General features: G+C 44.9%; 1 protein-coding gene across 12 annotated transcripts in view; it reads right to left on the reverse strand.

The window, feature by feature from the left end:
• ENOX1 (ecto-NOX disulfide-thiol exchanger 1) overlaps positions 1-24,726 on the reverse strand; it is a 296,456-nt gene that overhangs the window by 121,619 nt on the left and 150,111 nt on the right. For 7 of the 12 annotated variants that reach the window (XM_083448710.1, XM_083448712.1, XM_083448721.1 and 4 more), the window contains one exon: positions 15,969-16,060. The exons of the other annotated variants lie outside the window; for them this stretch is intronic. The gene's annotated coding sequence lies outside the window, so the exon portion shown is untranslated. The remainder of the gene's footprint in view (positions 1-15,968; positions 16,061-24,726) is intronic. 12 annotated transcript variants of the gene reach the window in all.

The following is a 24,726-nucleotide window of genomic DNA, read 5'->3' on the forward strand; positions in this document are numbered from 1 at the left end:
TTGAGCTTTTACAATCCATTGATTCAGCCCCTTGTACACAGTGGCATAGCAAGGTTAGCTGGTACCCGGCACGGAATTTTTTTGTCACCCTCCCACATGGAAATTCCCCCTTCCTCCCTCCACCTCCCCCATCAAAGAAAGCTGTGCAGGCAGCTATCCGATGTAGATCCTGCCTTCTCCCCCTCCCTCCCTCCCCCCGCCAAAGAAAGCCGCGCTCTGCCCTCCTCCAGCAGCCCAGGAGTGTGGGGCAACAGCACACCGCCCGCCCGCAACTCTCAAGCCTCCCCCAGGCTGTCAAAATGAAGGGGGAAGAGGGGAAGGCGACCAGCAAAGCAGCACAGCTCCCTGCCTTCCACCAACAGCTTGGGGTAGGCTTGGGAGTCATGGGCAGGCGGTGTGCTGAATGTCACCCCCTTAGTGTGTGCCATAGCTGTCAACTTACAGATTTGAAAATAAGGGACCAGCAGCCTCGAAAATAAGGGATCAGCAGCCAAAATAAGGGATTTTAGACAACCAGCAGCCAAACGAAGCCTCAAGCAGTGGTTCCCACAGCGCAGCAACCCGGCAAAGGGGATGCAGCAAGGAAAACCACCGTCACCTCTCCGCTGGGAAGCGCTGAGCAAAGGCGAGTCTCCAGGCAACACGGCCGATATGATCGGCACAAGGCATGCAAGCTCCACCCCCCATTCGTTCTTAGACTCCTTATTGGGTGAGCAACGCAGCCAAGCAACACAGTTGGAGCCTCCCTCCTCCCTGGCCGGCAGGGAGGGAGGGAGAGAAGCTGCTTCCTTTGAAACCTGGGAAATTTAAGGGACATCATCAATAAGGGACAGCAGTGGGACACGGCGCTGGGATAAGGGAGTTTCCCACCAAATAAGGGACGGTTGACCGCTATGCTCAAAGCTGTGCTGCTGCTCATGAGGCAAGGGCGGGACATGGACATGTTCACCAACACAGGAGCCCGATATGTGGAGAAACGTGACTCAAAGAAGTAGGAGGCCCAGGGTTCGCTCTGATTGTCTAGAAATACACAATCGCTTTGAGGTCCTCTCCCCTAGCATGGAAGACGAAGAGCAGACTCCATTTGAGGATCTCTCCCTCATTACAGTCGATCATGTATATGAAGATGAGCAGCAAAGTCAGTCCTCAGGGAATGTGCAGGCGACCTTGGAACGGACCGCTCACGGAAGAACCCTGACCAAACCTAAGAGAAGGCGTGTAGTGGTGATAGGGGATTCCCTACTGAGGGGAACAGAAGCAGTGATCTGTGGGCCTGACAAGATGTCTCGGGAAGTGTGCTGTCTCCCCGGGGCTAAGATCCAAGATGTAACTGAACGACTGCAGGGAATCATAAAACCCACTGACAAATACCCCTTCCTCTTGGTTCATGTGGGAACCAATGACACTGCAAGCAATAGCCTCCAGAAGATCAAAAGAGACTACGAGGCTCTGGGCAGGAAATTGAAGCAATTAAATGCACAAATCGTCATCTCATCTGTCCTCCCAGTTGAACGACGTGGCCCAGGGAGAGAGAGGAAAATAGTGGAAGTAAACAGCTGGCTTCGCAAATGGTGTAAACAGGAACGGTTTGGATTCTTAGATCACGGACTGCAGTTTCTTGAGGATGGACTTCTGGCAAGCGATGGGCTGCACCTCACAACGGTTGGGAGGAATGTTTTTGCCAAAAAACTAAGAAACCTCATCAGGAGGGCTTTAAACTGACTAATGTGGGGGAGGGAGACAGTGCTCCTGAAGGTAGGAGTCTATTAATTGATGAAGATGATCATCCAAATGTCATAGACCAAATGGAGCAAACAGCAAGCAGACCTAGTGGTGGGAGGAAAAAATCCTTAAATAAGAGACACGGGGGAATGACTAATGGACTTCAATGTCTGTACACTAATGCACAAAGCATGGGAAATAAACAAGATGAGCTTGAGCTCTTGGTACAGCAAACTAAATATGACATAATAGGCATCACTGAAACCTGGTGGGATAAGTCCCACGATTGGAATGTAAAAATGGAGGGATACAATCTATTTCAGAGAAACAGACCAGACAAGAAAGGAGGAGGAGTGGCGTTATATGTCAGGGATGTGTATACCTGTGAAGAGATCCAAGATTTAGAACCTCAAAGCCAAAGTGAGAGCATTTGGGTCAAAATTAAGGGAGAGAAGAATAATAGTGACCTCATTGTGGGAGTTTACTATAGATCCCCAAGCCAAACGGAGGACATAGATGATGCCTTCCTGGAACAGATGGCCAAGCATGCAAAAGGAAGGGAGATAGTAGTAATGGGGGACTTCAATTACCCAGATATTTGTTGGAGGTCAAACTCAGCCAAGAGCATAAGGTCAAACAGATTCCTCACTGGCCTTGCAGACAACTTCATTGTCCAGAAAGTGGGAGAAGCAACAAGAGGAACAGCCATTTTAGATCTGGTCCTAACCAATGTCGATGACCTGGTTAATGGGGTAGAAGTGGAAGGATCATTAGGCGCAAGTGATCATGCTCTTCTGAAGTTTACTATACAACGGAAAGGAGCAGCCAAGCATACTAGGACTCAATTTCTTGACTTTAAGAAAGCCGACTTCATAAAACTTAGGGAAGTGCTGGGTGAGATCCCATGGACAGTAATACTAAAAGGAAAGGGAGTTCATGATGGCTGGGAGTTTGTTAAGAGGGAGATAGTAAAAGCACAACTTCAGGCAATACCAATGAGACGGAAACATGGAAGGTGCCTAAAGAAGCCAGGGTGGCTATCTAAAGAACTTTTAACTGAGTTAAGATTAAAAAAGGATGTGTACAAAAAATGGAAAAGGGGGGAAACCACCAAAGAGGAATTCAAACAAATAGCCAGCACGTGTAGACACAAAGTCAGAAAAGCTAAAGCACAGAATGAACTCAGGCTTGCTAGAGAGGTTAAAAGCAACAAAAAAGGCTTCTATGGGTATGTTCGTAGCAAAAGGAAGAACAAAGAAACAGTGGGGTCACTCAGAGGAGAAGATGGTGAAATGCAAACAGGGGACACAGAAAGGGCTGAACTCCTCAATGCCTTCTTTGCCTCAGTCTTCTCCGATAAAGAAAACAATGCCCTACCTGAAGAATTTGGAGGAAATGATTCAGCAGAGGAAACACAGCCCAGAATAACTAAGGAGATAGTACAAGAATACTTGGCTAGTTTAGATGTATTCAAGTCTCCAGGGCCAGATGAACTGCATCCAAGAGTATTAAAAGAACTGGCAGATGTGATCTCAGAACCACTGGCAGTCATCTTTGAGAATTCCTGGAGAACAGGCGAAGTCCCGGCAGACTGGAGGAGGGCAAATGTTGTCCCTATTTTCAAAAAGGGGAAAAGAGAGGACCCAAATAATTACCGCCCAGTCAGTCTAACATCAATACCAGGGAAAATTCTGGAGCAGATCATTAAGCAAACAATCTGTGAGCACCTAGAAAGAAATGCTGTGATCACCAATAGTCAGCATGGATTTCTGAAAAATAAGTCATGTCAGACTAACCTGATCTCATTTTTTGACAGAATTACAAGCCTGGTAGATGAAGGGAACGCAGTGGATGTAGTCTACCTTGATTTCAGCAAGGCATTTGACAAGGTGCCCCATGATATTCTTGTAAAGAAGCTGGTAAAATGCGGTCTTGACTATGCTACCACTCAGTGGATTTGTAACTGGCTGACTGACCGGACCCAAAGGGTGCTCATCAATGGTTCCTCTTCATCCTGGAGAAGAGTGACTAGTGGGGTGCCACAGGGTTCTGTCTTGGGCCCGGTCTTATTCAACATCTTTATCAACGACTTGGAGGATGGACTCAAGGGCATCCTGATCAAATTTGCAGATGACACCAAACTGGGAGGGGTGGCTAACACCCCAGAGGACAGGATCACACTTCAAAACGACCTTGACAGATTAGAGAACTGGGCCAAAACAAACAAGATGAATTTTAACAGGGAGAAATGTAAAGTATTGCACTTGGGCAAAAAAAATGAGAGGCACAAATACAAGATGGGTGACACCTGGCTTGAGAGCAGTACATGTGAAAAGGATCTAGGAGTCTTGGTTGACCACAAACTTAACATGAGCCAACAGTGTGACGCGGCAGCTAAAAAAGCCAATGCAATTCTGGGCTGCATCAATAGGAGTATAGCATCTAGATCAAGGGAAGTTATAGTGCCACTGTATTCTGCTCTGGTCAGACCTCACCTGGAGTACTGTGTCCAGTTCTGGGCACCACAGTTCAAGAAGGACACTGACAAACTAGAACGTGTACAGAGGAGGGCAACCAAAATGGTCAAAGGCCTGGAAACAATGCCTTATGAGGATCGGCTAAGGGAGCTGGGCATGTTTAGCCTGGAGAAGAGGAGGTTAAGGGGTGATATGATAGCCATGTTCAAATATATAAAAGGATGTCACATAGAGGAGGGAGAAAGGTTGTTTTCTGCTGCTCCAGAGAAGCGGACACGGAGCAATGGATACAAACTACAAGAAAGAAGATTCCACCTAAACATTAGGAAGAACTTCCTGACAGTAAGAGCTGTTTGACAGTGGAATTTGCTGCCAAGGAGTGTGGTGGAGTCTCCTTCTTTGGAGGTCTTTAAGCAGAGGCTTGACAACCATATGTCAGGAGTGCTCTGATGGTGTTTCCTGCTTGGCAGGGGGTTGGACTCGATGACCCTTGTGGTCTCTTCCAACTCTATGATTCTATGATTCTATGAGAGCCTGGCTGATCACTGGGAAGGGGACGCATCACGATGCAACTCAACCGTGCTCGGTTCCACAGGCAGCGCCGAGTTGCATTTTGTCACCCCCCTCATTGATGGCATACGGGGCAGTCTGCCCCCACCACACCCCCTTCCTCCGCTAGTGCTTATAGTCATACCTCATGTTATGTTTGCTTCATGTTACGTTTTTTCAGGTTGCTTCCCATGGCGATCTGGAAGTACCAGAAAGGGTTACTCCTGGTTTTCGCCGCTCGCGCATGCGCCGCAGCGCCAAATCGCGCTGCGCAGGTACGGCGCTTCAGGTTGCGGGCTTTTCACGTTGCAAACAGGCCTCCGGAATGGACCTTGTTCGCAACCTGAGGTACCACTGTACATACAAACTGTCTGAAAAAATGTGCAAGGAGTTGGGAAAGCTTTAGGCTGTGCTACAGGGCAGGTATAGAGATGCTTCAGGGTGTAAAAGCCTACAATATCTGCTTGAACCAGGTCATGTTTGTGTTAAATGTACTGTAATTAAATTGAGATGCAGAACAGAAATTCAATGTACCATAAGAGAAGCAGATGGCAATTCGGAACGGGAACAACAGTTTCATTTCAGTATCACCTTCACCTCGCGAGGTTGCTGTTACTGCTGCAATTGATTCCTGAAGAGTAAAATAGACACGGCAAATTCGTAGCCTATTCTTTCGAGCATTCAGCCTACAAAGGAGGCACCTGCCATTAGTTGACTCACCGAACAGACACTGGCAGCATCCAAAAGCAGATTTTGCTAGGGAGGGAGGAGGAAGAAAACAACAGGAGGTGGGAGTCTCAAGTGTGCGCACACACATTGTTTGAAGACCAGGGAGAAACCATGGGGAGAAAATGTGTGCGGAGTATGTGCAAAAGACAAGCGCTCAGTCTCCAATGACTCTAGAAGAATAAGCCTCTTGTTGCATATACACAAATTGCTAACCAAAATAATTACTAACCAAGAAATTAATCAGAATTAGATGAATATCAACCCAATGAACAAACAGCATTTAGAAAAGGATATTCCACAACAGATAATCTATTAACATATTGATTTAAAAACACCTATATGCATTGGATTCAACGATTATGAAGAGTTTTCAACACTACTGAAACCAGCACTACAACATGCATTTCAAAACTGCAGATTTGACAGCATATTTGTAGTTCTTGTTGACTTTTGCCTACTATGGCTAGATCACCTGCACATCTGACTGCAAAAGACCCTTTAAGTCAGTTGAATTTTATGTAACTGGCCAGTTCCTTATCCCATTTTCTGCTTTTATGGTTATTGTAGTTTTATACAGGCTGCATACCATCTAGATGTTTTCTAGATGAGTTTGTGATATATTAATACTTTTATAAATAAATAAGATTGGCAAATAGAAAGAAGGGTTACCACTCAGCGTTTGTCTTCGATAGGAGGTGCTACACAGCAAACACACACATTCCACAAGTCCTTTTGTTAAAGCGTTTCAAAATTTCCAAGATGGCTTCACCAGCACATTCTCAAGTCTGTACTAGCAGGGTGAGATTAAGGCTCCGCCTCACGTTTTTGATCTGTGTTCCCTGAATTAATCTTTCTTAAGAAGTTTGTTCAATAAAAGTTTTGACTTTTTCTAATTTGAAAAAAACAGCAACACACAACCAACCACCTGTTTTAATAGACATTTTAGAGCAAAGGCGGGCAGATACAAAACCATTTTTGTCACTGTTTTGGTAGCATAAGGAATTGTAAAATTAACCACAATTGTTCCCATCAAATTAAATGACTGGACTAATCTATAATTTAAAAATTACTTCACTTACTGAAAAGGCTGTAATTACGCTACAGGGAGCAACTTAAATGGTATTTTAAGCATTTCTCTCCTTAACTGCCACAAGACGAAGAAAAATGTCAAGTCTGTTACCTAGCAATACTCAGGTAGCGCTTGACCTGTCTGTTTTCTAAGGACATGTTGATTAGTAAAGATTTCTTCAAGTGATGAGCTTTGGGCATTTTGTAATTGATATTAGGTAATGGTGTAATACAACAATTTTCAAATATTTTGTTCTGCCTCTCCTCCTCTAAGCTTCAAGGTCCCTCGGATTCAGAAATAGCAACAGATGCTGCATGCCAGAATCCGTGCGCTGGGGTAGTTCTCAATTAGCTCCATCTGGTACGTAGGCTGAGACCCTATCTGCCTGCAGACTATCTCGCCAGAGTGGTGCATGCTCTGGTTATCTCCTGCTTGGACTACTGCAATGCGCTCTACATGGGGCTACCTTTGAAGGTGACCCGGAAACTACAACTAATCTAGAATGCGGCAGCTAGACTGGTGACTGGGAGCGGCCGCCGAGACCATATAACACCGGTCTTGAAAGACCCACATTGGCTCCCAGTACGTTTCCGAGCACAATTCAAAGTGTTGGTGCTGACCTTTAAAGCCCTAAACGGCCTCGGTCCAGTATATCTGAAGGAGCGTCTCCACCTCCGTCGTTCTGCCTGGACACTGAGGTCCAGCTCCGAGGGCCTTCTGGCGGTTCCCTCACTGCGAGAGGCCAAGTTACAGGGAACCAGGCAGAAGGCCTTCTCGGTAGTGGCGCCCGCCCTGTGGAACGCCCTCCCATCAGATGTCAAAGCGATAAACAACTACCTGACATTCAGAAGACATCTGAAGGCAGCCCTGTTCAGGGAAGTTTTTAATATGTGATATTTTAGTGTATTTTTCATCTTTGTTGGAAGCCGCCCAGAGTGGCTGGGGAAACCCAGCCAGATGGGCGGGGTACAAATAATAAATTATTATTATTATTATTATTATTATTAAAGTTAAACAGAGGAGACTCTCGACAACCCACTCCTAATTCTGTGTATCAGAAACCGTAAGAACAAAAGAACAGCTCTCTTCGCATTACTTTTTACCTAAATTGAACTAGAATGACGGGATAGTAAATGTTTAGCCACCTCCCGAAATTCAATGTGAATCACTGAGAGTCCACCGCCAGTGGGCATTCAATCTACCCATCTAGTGGGGTGGGGAACAAAGCACTTCTTGCCTCAGGATCTGACCCATTAAACTTCAAACTCGCCATCCAGGTGCACCACAACCCCAAGGTGGACCTGCCCACAGTTGGAGAAGCAGATTCCTACATAAGCATATGCCTTTGCTGTGTCCAAGATGGACTTTGGCTATCTTCAGAAACAGCTTGATCTTTCTTTCTTTCTTTTTTATAAGATATTTATTAAAGTTTTCAATATATTACAAAAGTTAGAAAAAATAAAAAGGAAAAGAAAATACAAAATAGGAACAGTTAAAAACAAATCCGTCTTTCCATGTCTTATCTTTCATTTACTTGTTTCCCTGACCTCCCCACACCTCCCTTTCTTGCATTCCAGTTCAATTGGTTAATTCAGCAAATCCTTTCCCTCTTTAATTTTATCCTATCCTTTATCTTAATATATTATAACTTTAAATTATCACCTGTTAACAATCCCTTTTTTTCATATTCCTTAACATTGCTGCTAAAAAACCCCACTTAACTTCAATCCAGCATCATTCTAACATTCATTAATTTTACAGTGTTTCTGTAAATAGTCTTTAAATTTCTTCCAATCTTCTTCCACTGACTCTTCTCCCTGGTCAGCTTGCTCTTTCTTTCAGAAAACAATTCCAAACTATTCAAAAGCTGCAAAAAACCTCCACTGGCTCCTTCATCTACAGAACAGATGAGAATGATGGACTGGGGATCCGGGAGATCACAGGGTTCAAATCTCCACTCAGCCATGAAATTCACTGGGTGAATTTGGAGATACAGTGGACGCTCGGGTTACATACGCTTCAGGTTACATACGCTTCAGGTTACAGACTCCGCTAACCCAGAAATAGTGCTTCAGGTTAAGAACTTTGCGTCAGGATGAGAACAGAAATCGTGCTCCGGCGGCACGGCAGCAGCGGGAGACCCCATTAGCTAAAGTGGTGCTTCAGGTTAAGAAAAGTTTCAGGTTTAGTACGGACCTCCGGAACGAATTAAGTACTTAAACTGAGGTACCACTGTACAGTGGACACTCAGGTTGCGAACGTGATCCATGCAGGATGCACATTCACAACCCGCAGTGTTCGCAACCCGCAGTGGCGCGTCTGCACACACGCGGGTTGCGATTTGGCACTTCTGCGCATGTGCAAAGTGCGATTTAGCGCTTCTGCGCATGCGCGACCACCGAAACCCGGAAGTAACCCGTTCCAGTACTTCCGGGTTTCGGTGGCCCATAACCCCAAAAAAACGCAACCTGAAGCATCTGTAACCCAAGGTATGACTGTACTCACCATCTCTCAGCCTAACCTACCTCACAGGGTTGTTGTGAGGAGGAAATGGGGAGGAGGAGAACCATGTGACCAACCACCTTGATATCCTTGGAAGAGAAATGTGGTAAATGATGAAATACCGTATTTTTTGCTCTATAAGACTCACCTTTTCCCTCCTAAAAAGTAAGGGGAAATTTGTGTGCGTCTTATGGAGCGAATGTAGGCTGCGCAGCTATCCCAGAAGCCAGAACAGCAAGAGAGATTGCTGCTTTCACAGCGCAGCGATCCCTCTTGCTGTTCTGGCTTCTGACATTCAGAATATTTTTTTTCTTGTTTTCCTCCTCCAAAAACTAGGTGCGTCTTGTGGTCTGGTGCATCTTATAGAGCGAAAAATACGGTAAATACTTCTCCATCCCTTTTTGCAAACTGCCTAAAATGTGTGGAGTGTAGATTATGGGATGGAGAAATCCTCGCCCTTTTCTCTCTTACACACACACACAAACAGAGAGAGAGAGAGAGAGAGAGGCACGCATGCTGCTCACCCAGTTGTAGAAGGAGGGACCCAGGGAAATGGGTTCTCAGCTGACAACCTGCTTAGACCACCTGCTCCTCAAAGGCAGCGGTTCCTTTTGCAGCAAAGGCAAGGCAGCCTTGCAACTCTGCCAGCCACAATAGCTGCTGCTTCTTCCCCTGCCCTGTGGGCAGTGGCGTAGCGTGGGGGGTGCAGGGGGGCCGGCCGCACCGGGCGCAACATCTGGGGGTTAGGGGGCGCAAATCCACGGGTTAGGGGGCGCAAATTACTTGCCTTGCCCCGGGTGCTGACAACCCATGCTACGCCACTGCCTGTGAGCTGAATATGGCCCCGCCACCCACTCCCCAAGTACAGGGTTCCGGATCTGGTGCTGTTGCTGCTTCCTTCATCTCCCCTTCCCCTTAACTCTGCCCAGAGCTACGGTACTTTGCTTGCTGGAGTCCCAAAACCCAAAGAAGGAGCAAAAGGCTGCAAGGACTTTCCTCCTCCCGATTAGACAATCTCTCTTTTTCTTGTTGACTCCAGGCTGGATAAATGGTGCTTTGCTCTAGGAGAAGTCCAAAATCCTATACAGTGGTACCTCAGGTTACAGACACTTCAGGTTACAGACTCCGCTCACCCAGAAATAGTACCTCGGGTTAAGAACTTTGCTTCAGGATGAGAACAGAAATTGCACGGCGGTGGCGTGGCAGCAGTGGGAGGCCCCATTAGCTAAAGTGGTACCTCAGGTTAAGAGCAGTTTCAGGTTAAGAATGGCCCTCCAGTTGAAGTTCTTAACCCAAGGTACCACTGTATAAGAGTACAAAATCTTGTAAACATGGGAAGGTTATTTATTACTTTTGGGGAGGAGAATGTAACACAGAATCAATAAGTCCCTTATTGGGGGGGGGTGAGTTTTTGCACACACACACACCCCTTGGAGCTGTGCCCCCAGTGGGGGTTGGTTTCGCCAACCACTAGGTACGCCTCTGAGTACAAGTCCCCCAGCTCCAGGTTCTTACAGAAATTTCACAAGGAATACATCCTTGTATTTTTACTGACAATTGATGCAAATGATTTCATCCACAAATGCCTAACTATGGTAGACAACACAGAAATATACATCAGATGGAACAAGCCTCTCACTGCGATATTTCAATTCTAGAGTGAGTCTTGTGATAGGAATTTTATGGTCTTAGATACCGTATTTTTGCTTTATAAGACTCATTTTTTCCCTCCTAAAAAGTCATGGGAAGTGTGTGTGCGTCTTATGGAGCGAATACAGGCTGCGCAGCTATCCAAGAAGCCAGAACAGCAAGAGGGATTGCTGCTTTCACTGCGTAGTGATCCCTCTTGCTGATCTGGCTTCTGAGATTCAGATTTTTTTTTCTTGTTTTCCTCCTCCAAAAACTAGGTGCGTTTTATGGTCTGGTGCGTCTTATAGAGCGAAAAATACGGTATATGGTAATGTTCATAAGTGTATCAACCAAGCACATACATAGATCAGCACAAGAAGGCCAACCTGGAACCATTTTGATTCCTAAACTGACCAAATCTTTTCTCTGCAAGGTCAAAATGGAAAAGCCTCCCCATTGTCTTTTCCTTCAGAAATCCTGTCTGTGTTTGAATAGGGTGTGAGCCTGTGACCTGGCCCAGGAACTAAGTATTTATCATTACAAAAGACTGGCCAGGCTACCCAAGAAATCCAATCAAGTAACCTGCCAGCCAGGAGATAAACAAGGACAAGAGAAAAACAACATTTAAATTTCGGTGATGTAGGTATGATGTATCTGAGGGGTGGTCTTAGGTTACACCCCTTCTGTGATGTATGTATGATGTTTCTGGGGGTGGTCTTGATCTACAGGGCGACAATTTTAAAAGTCTTTATAAGGCCTTGCGCACCATTTTTCTGGGTTCCTCCTCCTCTCCTGCGTGTGAGGGGAGCACCCTGTTACAACAGATCAATGAAGATCAAGCTTACTAGCTGCTTTGCTTCTCAATATTCTCTGGTTGGCCTCTGTTATTTTCTCCTACCAATAGGGAACCTATGTAAGGACTCTATATGGGCTCTTGGATACCCCATAAGGGAAAAGGGCAATTTTTGTTTACAACAGTCTCACCAAAACCAGTGGTTCTTACTTCAGAGTGAGCATGCATAGAACTGGCTCTTAACTCTCATAACTGTGTTTGTTTCACTGATAAATCAGGGTTTCAGTGTGTTACCAGGGCCCCAATGCAGTTATTCAGATTATCAGTTTATCTGCCTAGAAACCTCATGTCCATCCCTTATCCTTCATTCTTTGCAACCTAAAGGCTGACAAAACAGCAACCATTGAAGATCAGCAGGAGGTTTAACACCGCGTACTATTTATCATTGCTTCCGAAAGACTGCTGAGGAAAGGCATTAGCCAGACGCAAATTTGCCTTTGAGAAGAAGTAACCTTATAAATATAGATAAGTTAGATAGAAGAAAGAAGAGTCTTTGGATGGGTTGATGATAAAAACAGGCTTGGGCCCCCTGGGGTTTAACATTTTATGGGGGGGAAAGTAAGAGGAAGTGAGAGAGAAGGAAATGAAAATGTGTGGGCACTGAGGAAGTCAGCAAGAAGCATTCCGGAGAAAGCTCAGAAATGCACACAAGAAGGAATCTGTCCAAGGAAAGGGAAGGAGGACAGCAGCCCGGCCTGAGAAACAAACAGTAATTCCAATTTTCAGCATATTGAAAGAGATAAGCAGGATGCAACTCCTCCTCAGGCCCTCAATTATCTGAGGCCTGACTACATAATGCAAGAACAAATGCTATTGTATATTTTCTTTAAAAACCTGGAAATTCTGTAAGAATACAGAGACAACACCAAACCCATCCCCATTTTAAATTCCCCCTCTTCTCCATTTCCACCTGTATAAGACGTTCGGCACCGAACTGAACTCACGCAATATATGCACGCAATTTATTTTTACTGTGTCCATTTGTGTGATCGCTCAAAAAAGATTGTGCAGGATGTAGAAGCTGTAACGCAACAATCACCCCATGACAAATGATTTTTTTTTTAAAGAAACTGGCTAGTTTCTTGGCTAGTACATTTATCCTGCTCTACAAGTGATGACTACGAACAATAATTTGCCCGAAACAAACTTGAGCAAAGAGCTGGAGGGCAGGGCGATAAAAGGGGTAGATTTTCAATATCAGAGATGTGGAGGGGGGAAATAAAAATTGTGCACTACACAAGTACATAATCAAGAAACCTCACCATAATAATATTCAAATCATACACAGCATTTTGCTCATGTTTTACATGACCCATTTTTTAAAGCAATTGGTGAAGAGAGACAAAAGTGTCTGGGGCAACATTTCTCAACATGGTGCCCTCCATATTTTGTTGGACTCCAGTTCTCATCATCCCTGGTCACTGGGAGTGGGGACAGGTGGGATTTGAAGTCAGACAACATCTGGAGGACTCTCCTCCCCTTGACTAATGAGATTCTACCCAGGAATAATCTACACTGGTCAGTTATAACGTTAAAATGCATTATAAAAATGTGGCACCAGAGGGCACTGCAGAGCAGCAATCCATCACCAATGGAAAATTGCATTGAGAGTGATATTACAGGGTTTTTTTAAAGTGTTTTTACAGATCAATGTAGATCTAGCCCCAGTCACATTTAGGAAAGAAACGTTTAGTAAAGAGACAGTGAAGGCAGCTTCCTCAAGTTATGTTTTAAATTAAGCACATGTATGCACAGAAGCGCTGGCTGGCAGGCTTCCTTTTGGTTTTGTTTCATGCAAAGTAGCAAACGAAGACTGGAATCCTGAGCAGAGCACTGGTAGGATTGACATTTCTTTAACTCTTTCCTCCTCGGCTACTTTCTGCCTTCAGCACAACAAATAGGCAGCTTCTTAAACAATTTTCCTTAGAAGAAGTGTCCTACAGGCATTAAGCCCTCCTTCTCAGCTTCCTATGGCCCTTTTTAAAAGAGCTTCTTAAAGGGGAGGGGGAGACATCAGCTCTGTATGTGGGTACATGTAATGCATAAAAAGGTAAAGGACCCCTGACAGTTAAGTCCAGTCAAGGACAACTCTGGAGTTGCGGCGCTCATCTCGCTTTACTGGCCGAGGGAGCCGGTATACAGCTTCCGGGTCATGTGGCCGGCATGACTAAGCCACTTCTGGCGAACCAGAGCAGTGCACGGAAATGCCGTTTACCTTCCCGCCGGAGCGGTACCTATTTATCTACTTGCACTTTGACATGCTTTCAAACTGCTAGGTTGGCAGGAGGAGGGACGGAGCAATGGGAGCTCACCCCGTCGCGGGGATTTGAACCGCCAACCTTCTGATCGGCAAGCCCTAGGCTCAGTGGTTTAAACCACAGCGCCACCTGCGTCCCACACATGTAACGCATAGTTAGCTTTAAAGACCTGTAAATGGCTGAGCGTCTTTTTCGGTCTCACAACTCCATTACAGTAACCCTGCATCTTTAGCTGTGTAGCACATTAAGGCAGGAATCCTATACACAAGAAGCTGGCGTAAAGCAAGCCAGCATAAATAAAGCCAGCATATCCAAACTCCATTCAAGAGCGGGGCGACAGCTGGCTGAGTCAGTTTAAGCCTGGCAGAGGCCAAAAGCAAGCCTTTAAAACGGTGCTCAAGGAACACCACCCTTTTGGCTAGATTAATTTTGGCTGTGGTCCCAGTTCATGTGACTCAGGTGAACAGGATTGGGATCCCAGCTGGGATGGGATGGGGCGACACCCAGAATATCTCTGGATGATCCAATAAAGGAGGAGTTAAGCTGGCAGAACCCGGCAGCTCAGCTGCAGAACTGCTGCATCCTAACCCCGCTCATCCCAGTGCATCTTAATACAGCTGCGAACGGAATCTGTTCCGGAGCCCCGTTCGCATCATAAGCAGAACGCAACCCGCGTCTGCGGGTCGCAATTCGCCGCTTCTGCGCATGATGTCATTCTGAGCGTCTGCATATGCGCGAGGGGTGAAACCTGGAACTAATCCGTTCCGTTACTTCCGGGTCGCCGTGGGACGCAACCTGAAAAGACGTAACCTGAACCAAACGTAACAAGAGGTATGACTGTACAGTGGTACCTCTGGATACGAATGGGATCCATTCCAGAGCCCCGTTTGCATCCTGAAGTAAACGTAAGACGCAACTGCGCATCTGCACGTGCACGGGTTGCGTTTCGCCACTTCTGCGCATGCGTGTGACATCATTTTGAGCGTCTGTGCATGCGGCGAAACCCGGAAGTAATGTGCTCCGTTACTTCCTGGTTGCTGTGGAGCGCAACCCGAAAATACTTAACTTGAAATTACTTCAACCCGAGGTATGACTCTATAGGATTCTTCCCGAGGTCATATTAAGAGAGAGCGGTAAGGTTTGCAGCTGCACCGCATTAATAAATATGCTGTTAAGCGTCTGCAACAACTTCATAAAGAAAAAACTTTACAGTTCTATGATTCTATGTGAAACTATTTAAGTGGGACAGAATCAGAAATTCTCAGCATCTCATGGCCCATTCATATATAAATTTTTAGGCAGTCTCACTGAAACAATTGCGCTTACTCTCAATAAAATGTTCACAGGAATTCAGTGTTGGGTTTTTGGGGGGAGAACCAGTTTCAAGTATTTATATTTGTAAAGATGCATTTCAAACTATGTCTGTCAACATACCCTAGGAGAGGAGCATGGGTGTTCAGCCACATTTCATACATTGTAGCTTGAATAAATTCTGCAAAGTTAATAAATGTTTACAAAAATATAGGACTTCTCATACCGCCCAATCTCATTAATAAACCAAGACTACAAGATATTCACATCAATCTTGGCTAACCGCCTAAAAAAAATTCCTACACAAATTACCGTATTTTTTGCTCTATAAGACACACCAGACCACAAGATGCACCAAGTTTTGCAAGGAGGAAAACAAGAAAAAAAATATTCTGAATCTCAGAAGCCAGAACAAGAGGGATCGCTGCGCAGTGAAAGCAGCAATCCCTCTTGCTGTTCTGGCTTCTGGGATAGCTGCGCAGCCTGCATTCGCTCCATAAGACGCACACACATTTTCCCTTACTTTTTAGGAGGGAAAAAGTGAGTCTTATAGAGCAAAAAATACGGTAATAGCCCCAGACCAGACTGGTCGCAATATAACAAATCCACATCAGGAAACTAAAAATATAGGACTTTGCATGCATTCCACTGATTTGCATGTTTACTTTTTGAAGCAAAAAAATTTTCTTTTCCAAAATAATTCCAAAATAATTCTTCGTGCAGAAATTTCGTTGGGACATTAATATATACCACCTAAAGGTAACCTAAGGCAATCAGATTAAGTGTACACCATAAATGAAATGTGAAAAGCGCAAAAAGAACATTTAATGCAAGATAAAATTGTGACTGTTATTTACTTAGATTTCTACCTTTTCCCAAGTTTTTTTCATCAATTCCAGTTCAGGAGTTCCATGAAAAAGGGCTGCTTTATTACAGCTTCTCTGTTTCTGTGCAGATGATCCTGAAACAATAACAGAGAATGAGCTGATAGGCTTCAGGATGTGGACAAGGTGCTTGGATCCATCAGCGCTCTGAACCCTGGCCCCTTTGTCTGATAAAAGCTAGCAAGGAGGAGACAGCTAACTGGGCCAGGGAGGTGACTGATGCCTCCCTGCAAGAGGGGTGGTCTCTGCTTGCCTGAGCAATTAAGACCACTCCTTAAGAAACACTCCCTAGATTTGGAAAATCTAAGTACAGTGGTGCCCCGCAAGACGAATGCCTCGCAAGACGAAAAACTCGCTAGACGAAAGAGTTTTCCGTTTTTTTGAGTCGTTCCGCAAGACGAATTTCCCTATGGGCTTGCTTCACAAGACGAAAAGTCTTGCGAGTTCTTGCGAGTTTGTTTCCTTTTTCTTAAAGCCGCTAAGCCGCTAATAGCCGTGCTTCGCAAGACGAAAAAACCGCAAGACGAAGAGACTCGCGGAACGGATTAATTTCGTCTTGCGAGGCACCATTGTACCGGTAACTACCGGCCAGTTGTTGATCTCTCCTTCTTGGGCAAGATTCTTGAACAGGTAGTGGTGGACCAGATCCAGCGGCTCCTTCTTTGGATGCTTCTCTCATTAGAGGTCTGGAGGATGTCAGCACAAGAATGGCATTTTCTGTGGTGGCCCCCTGTTGGTGCAACGCTTTCCCTGACACCTTCATTACGTTTCTCTTCAAGATGATTAACGTTTTAAAAGGTAAAGGGTCTAGTTGTGGCCGACTCTGGGGTTGCAGCGCTCATCTCGCTTTATTGGCCGAGGGAGCCGGCGTACAGCTTCCGGGTCATGTGGCCAGTATGACGAAGCCACTTCTGGCGAAGCAGAGCAGCGCACGGAAACGGCATTTACCTTCCCGCTGGAGAGGTACCTATTTATCTACTTGCACTTTGATGTGCTTTCAAACTGCTAGGTGGGCAGGAGCTGGGACCGAACAACGGGAGCTCACCCCGTCGCGGGGATTCGAACCACCGACCTCCTGATCGGCAAGCCCAAGAGGCTCAGTGGTTTAACCCACAGCGCCACCCGCGTCCCAATTAACGTTTTACAGCCTTTTAAATGTGTTAGTGGGATCTTATCATCTTATCTTAATCTTATCAACTTATCAGGCACAGTTATGATGCACTTGAGTGTATTTCTGTTACAGTGGTACCTCTGGATGTGAACGGGATCCGTTCTGGAGCTCCGTTCGCATCCCGAGCAGAACGCAACCCACGTCTGCGCGTCTGGATTCACCGCTTCTGCACATGCGCATGACGTCATTTTGAGTGTCTGCGCATGCGCGAGCAGCGAAACCCAGAAGTAACCCGTTCCATTACTTTACGGTCGCCGCGGCACGCAACCTGAAAACGTTCAAACTGAAGCATCTTTATACCGAGGTATGACTGTATTAAAGTTAATGCAGATGGTGTCTCACTGTGGTGGCCCCCTGTTGGTGCAACGCTTTTCCTGACACCTTCATTACGTTTCTCTTCAAGATGATTAACGCTTTAAAAGGTAAAGGGACCCCTGACCATTAGGTCTAGTTGTGGCCGACTCTGGGGTTGCGGCGCTCATCTCGCTTTATTGGCCGAGAGAGCCAACAACCGAGAGAGGTTTATAAGATAGATAAGATAACTGTCCTGCTGCCATGAATGCTGGAAGGAAGACCGCTCCCTGCTGAAAGTCCTGTTTCCACCTGGCTTAAGGGGCAAGGCCCAGACTCACCTTGAACAGCTAACAGAGGCTCCTGGGACATTGTTGGAACAACTCTTGGGTTGAGGCACCTGGCTAAAATGTTCTAAATGATTTTAATTTTGGTTCCTCTGTTTTGTTTTTGTTGGGTTGGTTAACTATTTAGTTGGGGTTGGCAGTTGTTTTAATTTGGGTATAACTGTAAACTGTTTACTATTATTTGATTTATTGGTTTATTTATAATCTATATAAGATATTCTGTCTTTTAATGTTTGATGTTTTATTATGTTTTCATATATGCTGTAAGCCACCCAGAGTGGCTGGAGAAACTCAACCAGAAGGGCGGGATATAAATAATAAAATTATTAGTACTACTACTACATGCGACAAGAGAGGAGATGGATTAAATGTTATTCAAATCCCTTCCCCTGCTAATGTGCAATCTCAGTTTATAAAGCATTAATTCAATATTATTTGTTATTTCAATGATACCTTATCAACTTCTGAAGAGCAGTAGAGCCAGCTTGAGGGAAGAACCAATGTTCTCTATTCTATCCAATCCTTTCTGGAGATTAAAATATATCACATCTATTTAATCCTTTCAAGAGAGTGCCCCATTTGTCTTTCAGTTACTATGGGAAGAATGAGCCTAGGTTAATCAACAATCATCTGACAGAAAGTTGGATTAATGAATTCCTTAACTGTATAATTTCTTCAGTTTAAACTATAAAACACAAAGGGGGTTCACTTTTTTGTGTTAACTACCTTGGGATAACACTCTTTTCTTTTAAGATTCTGCTATCAAACATTGTTGACCTTTCTGTAGATCAGTGTGTTTTTTAAGAACACATTAAAAGCTGATAAAATATAGTATTTTCCACAATAGCCTACTTTTCATAAACCCTGAATTTGAAGCAATAGGGGGAAATAACATCCTACAAACTGCTTCAATGCACCCACAGATTCAAACCTGAAATATTTACTCAAAGATTGCAAAAGCTAATTGGGGTAAATTCTCAAAATTGCAAAGCTAGAAATAAGTTGAAAAAGTAGTTTATCTTTGAGGAGGCAACTCCTGGAGATGAAAGCCAATAAAACAATATTTCAGAGCACAGGGGGGCACTAAGTGCTGGGGGCAATAACTTAACTGATGTACTGGAAACTGAGGTCTTGCTAAAGGAACCTACTAATGGGCAGGGGAAAAACAAGAAGGAAACAGCTGGAAGGAATGACACGTTGTTTCAGTTGTCTCTATACTAATGCACAGAGCATGGGAAATAAGCAAGACAAACTTGATCTCTTGAACACAGGATGGCAAATATGATCTACTAGGCATTACAAACCTGGTGGGATAAGACTGGAAGGCAGCAATTGAGCGGTATAATCTATTCAGAAGGTATAGGCCAAAAAGGAAGGATGTATACACATATGTAGAGATCCATGGTTTGCAACATAGAACACAGAGCACTGGGGTAAAAATTCTGAGGGAGGGAAACAACAGTGACTTCATTATGGGCGTATGACTGCCTTCCTTGAGCAGATTACCAAACATTCAAAAAGGAGAGATACAGTAGTCATGGGCGACTTCACTTCAACTACCTTGATATCTGTTGGATCTCAAACTCCGTCAAGATTGGGAAGCCTAACAAATTCCTCAACTGCCATTCTGACAATTTCATTCCCCAGAAATTGAAAGAAATAACAAGTGGATTGGTTCTCTTGGATCTGATGGTCACCAATGGGAAAGAACTGATCAGTGAGGTGGACGTAGCGGGAACCTTGGCAGGAAGTGATCATGCCCTCTTGAGATTCGTTCTGCAGTGGAAAGGGCGGCAAGTTGAGTGTGCTCAGATGTGCACTCTGGACTTTAAGAAGGCTGATTTCAAAAAGCTTAAAGAACTATTGAGTGGGATCCCATGGTCATAAATATTGAGAGAGAGAGAGAGAGAGAGAGAGATTGGGGGAGGAATGGATCAGGGCCAGCCCAGAATGTTTTGCCACAAGAGGCAAGACAGAAAATGTCCCCCATCACCACCGCATCCTCCTCTGCTATGTGCCACCAACATATCTGCTTCCTAGGTTCACAGGCAACTGTGGGTGGACACATGGCAGCAGGTAGGTGGGTACACGGCAGGCATGTGGCAAAGTAGGAGGCCAATAGGTGCAGGAAACGAGAAAAAGGAATGAGGTTTGTCTGGCATGACTTGTTTTTGAGAAACCCATGCTGGGTCTCAGTACAGTGGTAACTCGGGTTACATACTCTTCAGGTTACATACGCTTCAGGTTACAGACTCCGCTAACCCAGATATAGTACCCCGGGTTAAGAACTTTGCTTCAGGATGAGAACAGAAATCGTATGGCAGCGGCACAGCGGCAGCAGGAGGCCCCATTAGCTAAAGTGGTGCTTCAGGTTAAGAACAGTTTCAGGTTAAGAACGGACCTCCGGAATGAATTAAGTAGGTATGAATTAATTGGTACCTGAGGTACCAGTGTAATCACAACATCTTTTTGATGGGAGGTTTTGCTTCTGCACATGAGTCTGGCAAACAGCACTGAGCTGAAGCATTCCTTCCTCACCCACCCTAGAATGTTTAGTTCACATTGAGTTCATGAAACATCGTACCCTGACCTGTTCTTAATGCATGGTTGACCACATCTATGAATGTGATAGTTATGCCCTTTTAAGTTTTGCTATATCAATCACTAGTAATAGTTTAACAAGGAGGTTTTCATACCTGTCCAATTCTGTGTTCCCTTTCCCAACCTTTAATCTATTGGTGATTAATGCCTATGTGCAACCCTTGCATATGATTTGTGTTAACCAATCAGCAACAAGCACATATGTGGCAATGCTGTAATATTCAATAAAAGGGACTCTCTGAGACATGCTCGAGAGATGCCTCCCATATGACACTTGTCACTCGTCTGTCGTTTATTTCAACCCAACATCTTTTTCCAAGTGCTCACAGACCACCTGTTGAATTATCTGTTCTATGAGCTTTTCTGGTATCGATGTCAAGCTCACGGGTTGGTAGATACCTAGGTCTTCTTTCCCCCCAGTTCTCCAAGAATTCTCAAAGATTATAGACAGAGGTTCTGAGATTACATCCGCAAGCTCCTTTAGTACCCTTGGATCATCATACTCTGGAGGTTTGAATTCATTCAAAGTAGGTGGGTGTTCCCTTATTGCTTCTTTTCTTATCTTGGGCTGCAGGTCCCTCCTTGCATTGTTTATCCTGTTTTCACCACACTGGGCTCTGCTTTTCTTTTGTGATATCCTTTGCGATTTCTCCTTTCTTCCATTTCTCATATATGCCCTTCTTAAATCTCAACATATCCATAAGCTCCTTACGCAGCCACACCAATTTCTTTAGATGGCTCCCACTTTCCTTTCTTGTTTGAATTGCCCACATTTGGGCTTGCATTTGTTTAAACTCTTCGTTAATGTTGGCACTGTACAATAACAGCATTTCCCCATCAGCAGTTGAGTTGTGTTCTCTAAACCACTTTGAGGTTTCCTGCAACCAAGCGGTATATATATATATATATATATATATATATGCAGGTTTTGGTGTCCTCGGGTGTCTTCCCGTGTAAAAGTTGGGGTGTCTAGGCGACGTTTCGACGAGGTCTCACTCGTCATCTTCAGGCTGGTGCTTTCGGCTTCTTGTTACTGGAACAGAGCAGGATCTCAGTGTTTGAGTTCCTATAAATACTGTTGAGGAGGTGTGGTGTATAGCCTCCAATGTTCTGGGCAGAGAGGAGGTTCCCAGGCTAGTGTGCCTTTTCTTCTTTTGTTCCTTAATTACTTGAGGGATATCTTGAGTGATTTCTTGAGTGATTTCCTGAATCCCACTTAGGTGGGTCATTAGGTGTGGATTAGTTGCTAAAGCCTTCGTGTCTTGAACTCTTGAACTTTGTGAAGAGTTTTTCTGAGAAGATGGCTGTACTGCACTTGGTTGTGCTCTGGCTTGGCTTCGTGTATAGGGGCGAGCTGTGGTTTTGTGGCCTGTGCCACAGAGGCTATACACCACACCTCCTCAACAGTATTTATAGGAACTCAAACACTGAGATCCTGCTCTGTTCCAGTAACAAGAAGCCGAAAGCACCAGCCTGAAGATGACGAGTGAGACCTCGTCGAAACGTCGCCTAGACACCCCAACTTTTACACGGGAAGACACCCGAGGACACCAAAACCTGCATTCCTGTACCCGTGAAAATCTACGAAAGCATATATATATATATATATATATATTGACATAAACAATCTATATGGCAGATTCACATGAAACCTTTGTGTGTTCAGACCCAGAAACCTCTCCCCTAAATAAATTCACACATGACTCAAATTTTGGTTTTGGTTTTTGGCAGAATTTAGGCCACAACTTTATTGATTACAGAAAGTGAGTGGTTGCATAGGCTCTGGTTTGACTAGCTCCCTGACATGTAGGTAGCGCTGACCCAGGGTTCCAGCATAGGTCAGCCAAGGGTGAACACCTGGATAAGCGGAAAGCCGGGAACAGGCTAACTCTGCCACCCAAATGTCCCCCTGGACTCAGGCATGGGCACAACCCCCTCACAGGGGTTGACCAAACCATCGAGTCCCTGGATTTCTTTAGCAGAATACCCTTCACATAGGGATGGTGAGAGTGTTCCCCCATCCCTATCAGCTGAACCAGAGCCTATCCCCAACCTTACAAGTTGTGATGATTTGCTACGCGGCAGGTGAAACCCAAATGGCACCAGCCAATCAGCCAAGTGGGGAAAATTCCTGCTGTGCCCCAACGACAGCATAGCAAGGTCAAGCACAAAGCCCTAAAAGTAGGGAGAGGTGGGCGGGTGTTCTGAATGCACGAGCCGAAAGAGGAAGCTCTGGGTCACGTTGCATGGGTCCCTGAAACCATTTGGACTGTGTCCCATTGGCCTGATTGCGCCCAGCTTTGAGGGACCTGCCAATCGAGTGTTGTAGCTGACCAATTGTACCCACCCACAACACAGGGTGTCGGTTTCCAGGTCTCACCACAATGTGTGCCCTCCATTTACAGAAAGTGTGTGCTGCATATCTCTCATCGCTGGCCATGTCTGTGGAAGATGGCAGAATTCTTCCCTGCAATGGTCTCAGTTCTACAACCCACATACATCTGCGACATCTGGAACTGGAGGAGCTGTCAGCCAGCAAATGAAAAGAGCTGGCTCTGTCAAAGGGCTTAAAATGCAACATCAGTTGCAAAGAGACAAAGATATCTGGAAGCGGCAAATGCCAATCCTAACATAAAAGTGGTATAGATTTGAGATGGATTTCTTGATGAAAGGAAAGCAAATTATACACAAAGGTGTGTTTATGTATCGGTGAATGAAAACAAAGAGTGAGCTCATATTTTAAGAACAGGCATCGAAAACAAGGGGAGGATGAATGGTCTGAACAACGGAAATCTACTTTTTTCTGGTATGAAATTGTGAGAGATAATCTCATCTGTCCAGCAAGGGCAGTAATGCAAAGTCTTGGCTTTAAGAATAATGCTGGTATATAGGAAAGGTTTTAGAAAAAAGCTAGGGAGAAACTGACAAGTAAAGATGAGGAAAATATCAAGGAGCAACCCAGACCTTTTAAATCCACGAGATTTGTTTTATTCCACTTACAGTTTGGTGACAGTACAGAAAGAACTATGAGGCTATGTTTTCAGGATCACTGTTCTGGCAGGTTATTTTCATTTGTATAGTATGTCTCTGGCTCACACAGCACTTTGTTCTGAACAGCATTATTTTAAACACTGCTACCAACAGGCCGTGGAAGTAACACAGGCCCACTTTTTACGCTGAGGCAATTTTAGTAAAGATAGCTGTTTTTTAGAAAACGAATCATTATTTCTGGAGCACTCTCATGTTTTCACACTGAAAACCTTGTCTCACAACCCGCTCCAAACAAAACCCACTTGAATAGCAGCATTCATTTACTCCGGACCTCTTTTTATTTTCATGAGAACTTCAACAACCTCAGATATGCACAACCTTGATGGCAGAAAGTGAGGAGGAATTAAATAACCTTTTATTGAGGGTGAAAGAGGAGAGTGCAAAATATGGTCTGAAACTCAACATCAAAAAAACAAAGGGGAAGAAATGGAGGCAGCGAGAGATTTTACTTTCTTGGGCTCCATGATCACTACAGATGGTGACAGCAGTCACGAAATTAAAAGATGCCTGCTTCTACAAACCTAGACAGCATCTTAAAAAGCAGAGACCTCACCTTGCCGACAAAGGTCCGTATAGTTAAAGCTATGGTTTTCCCAATAGTGATGTATGGAAGTGAGAGCTGGACCATAAAGAAGGCTGATCGCCGAAGAATGGATGCTTTTGAATTATGGTGCTGGAGGAGACTCTTGAGAGTCCCATGGACTGCAAGAAGATCAAACGTATCCATTCTGAAGGAAATCAGCCCTGAGTGCTCACTGGAAGGACAGATCGTGAAGCTGAGGCTCCAATACTTTGGCCACCTCATGAGAAGAGAAGACTCCCTGGAAAAGACCCTGATGTTGGGAAAGATGGAGGGGACAAGGAGAAGGGGACGACAGTGTTTTCGAAGCTACCAACATGAGTTTGACCAAACAGCGTGAGGCAGTGGAAGACAGGAGTGCCTGGCGTGCTCTGGTCCATGGGGTCACAAAGAGTCGGACACGACTAAACGACTAAACAACAACACCTTACCAGCTCCCTCATGGCATCATTTATTCTGTTATCACCGGGTTGGGCATTGCTTTCTTTTTGGGTGAAGACAGAGGCAAAGGAGGTGTTGAGCGGTTCTGCCTTCTCTCTGTTACCCAATAAAATTACTCCGTTTTCTCCACTTGCCTACTCTTCCTCTTACTTCAGACACGGCCGAAGAAACCTTTATTATTATTTTTGACTTCTCTTGCAAGCCTGAGCTCATTCTGAGCTTTAGCCAGCCTGACCTTCACCCTGCAACTGTTGGCTACTT

Source organism: Podarcis tiliguerta, assembly GCF_965153285.1.
Source record: "Podarcis tiliguerta genome assembly, chromosome: 7".
Classification (NCBI taxonomy): Eukaryota; Metazoa; Chordata; class Lepidosauria; order Squamata; family Lacertidae; genus Podarcis; species Podarcis tiliguerta.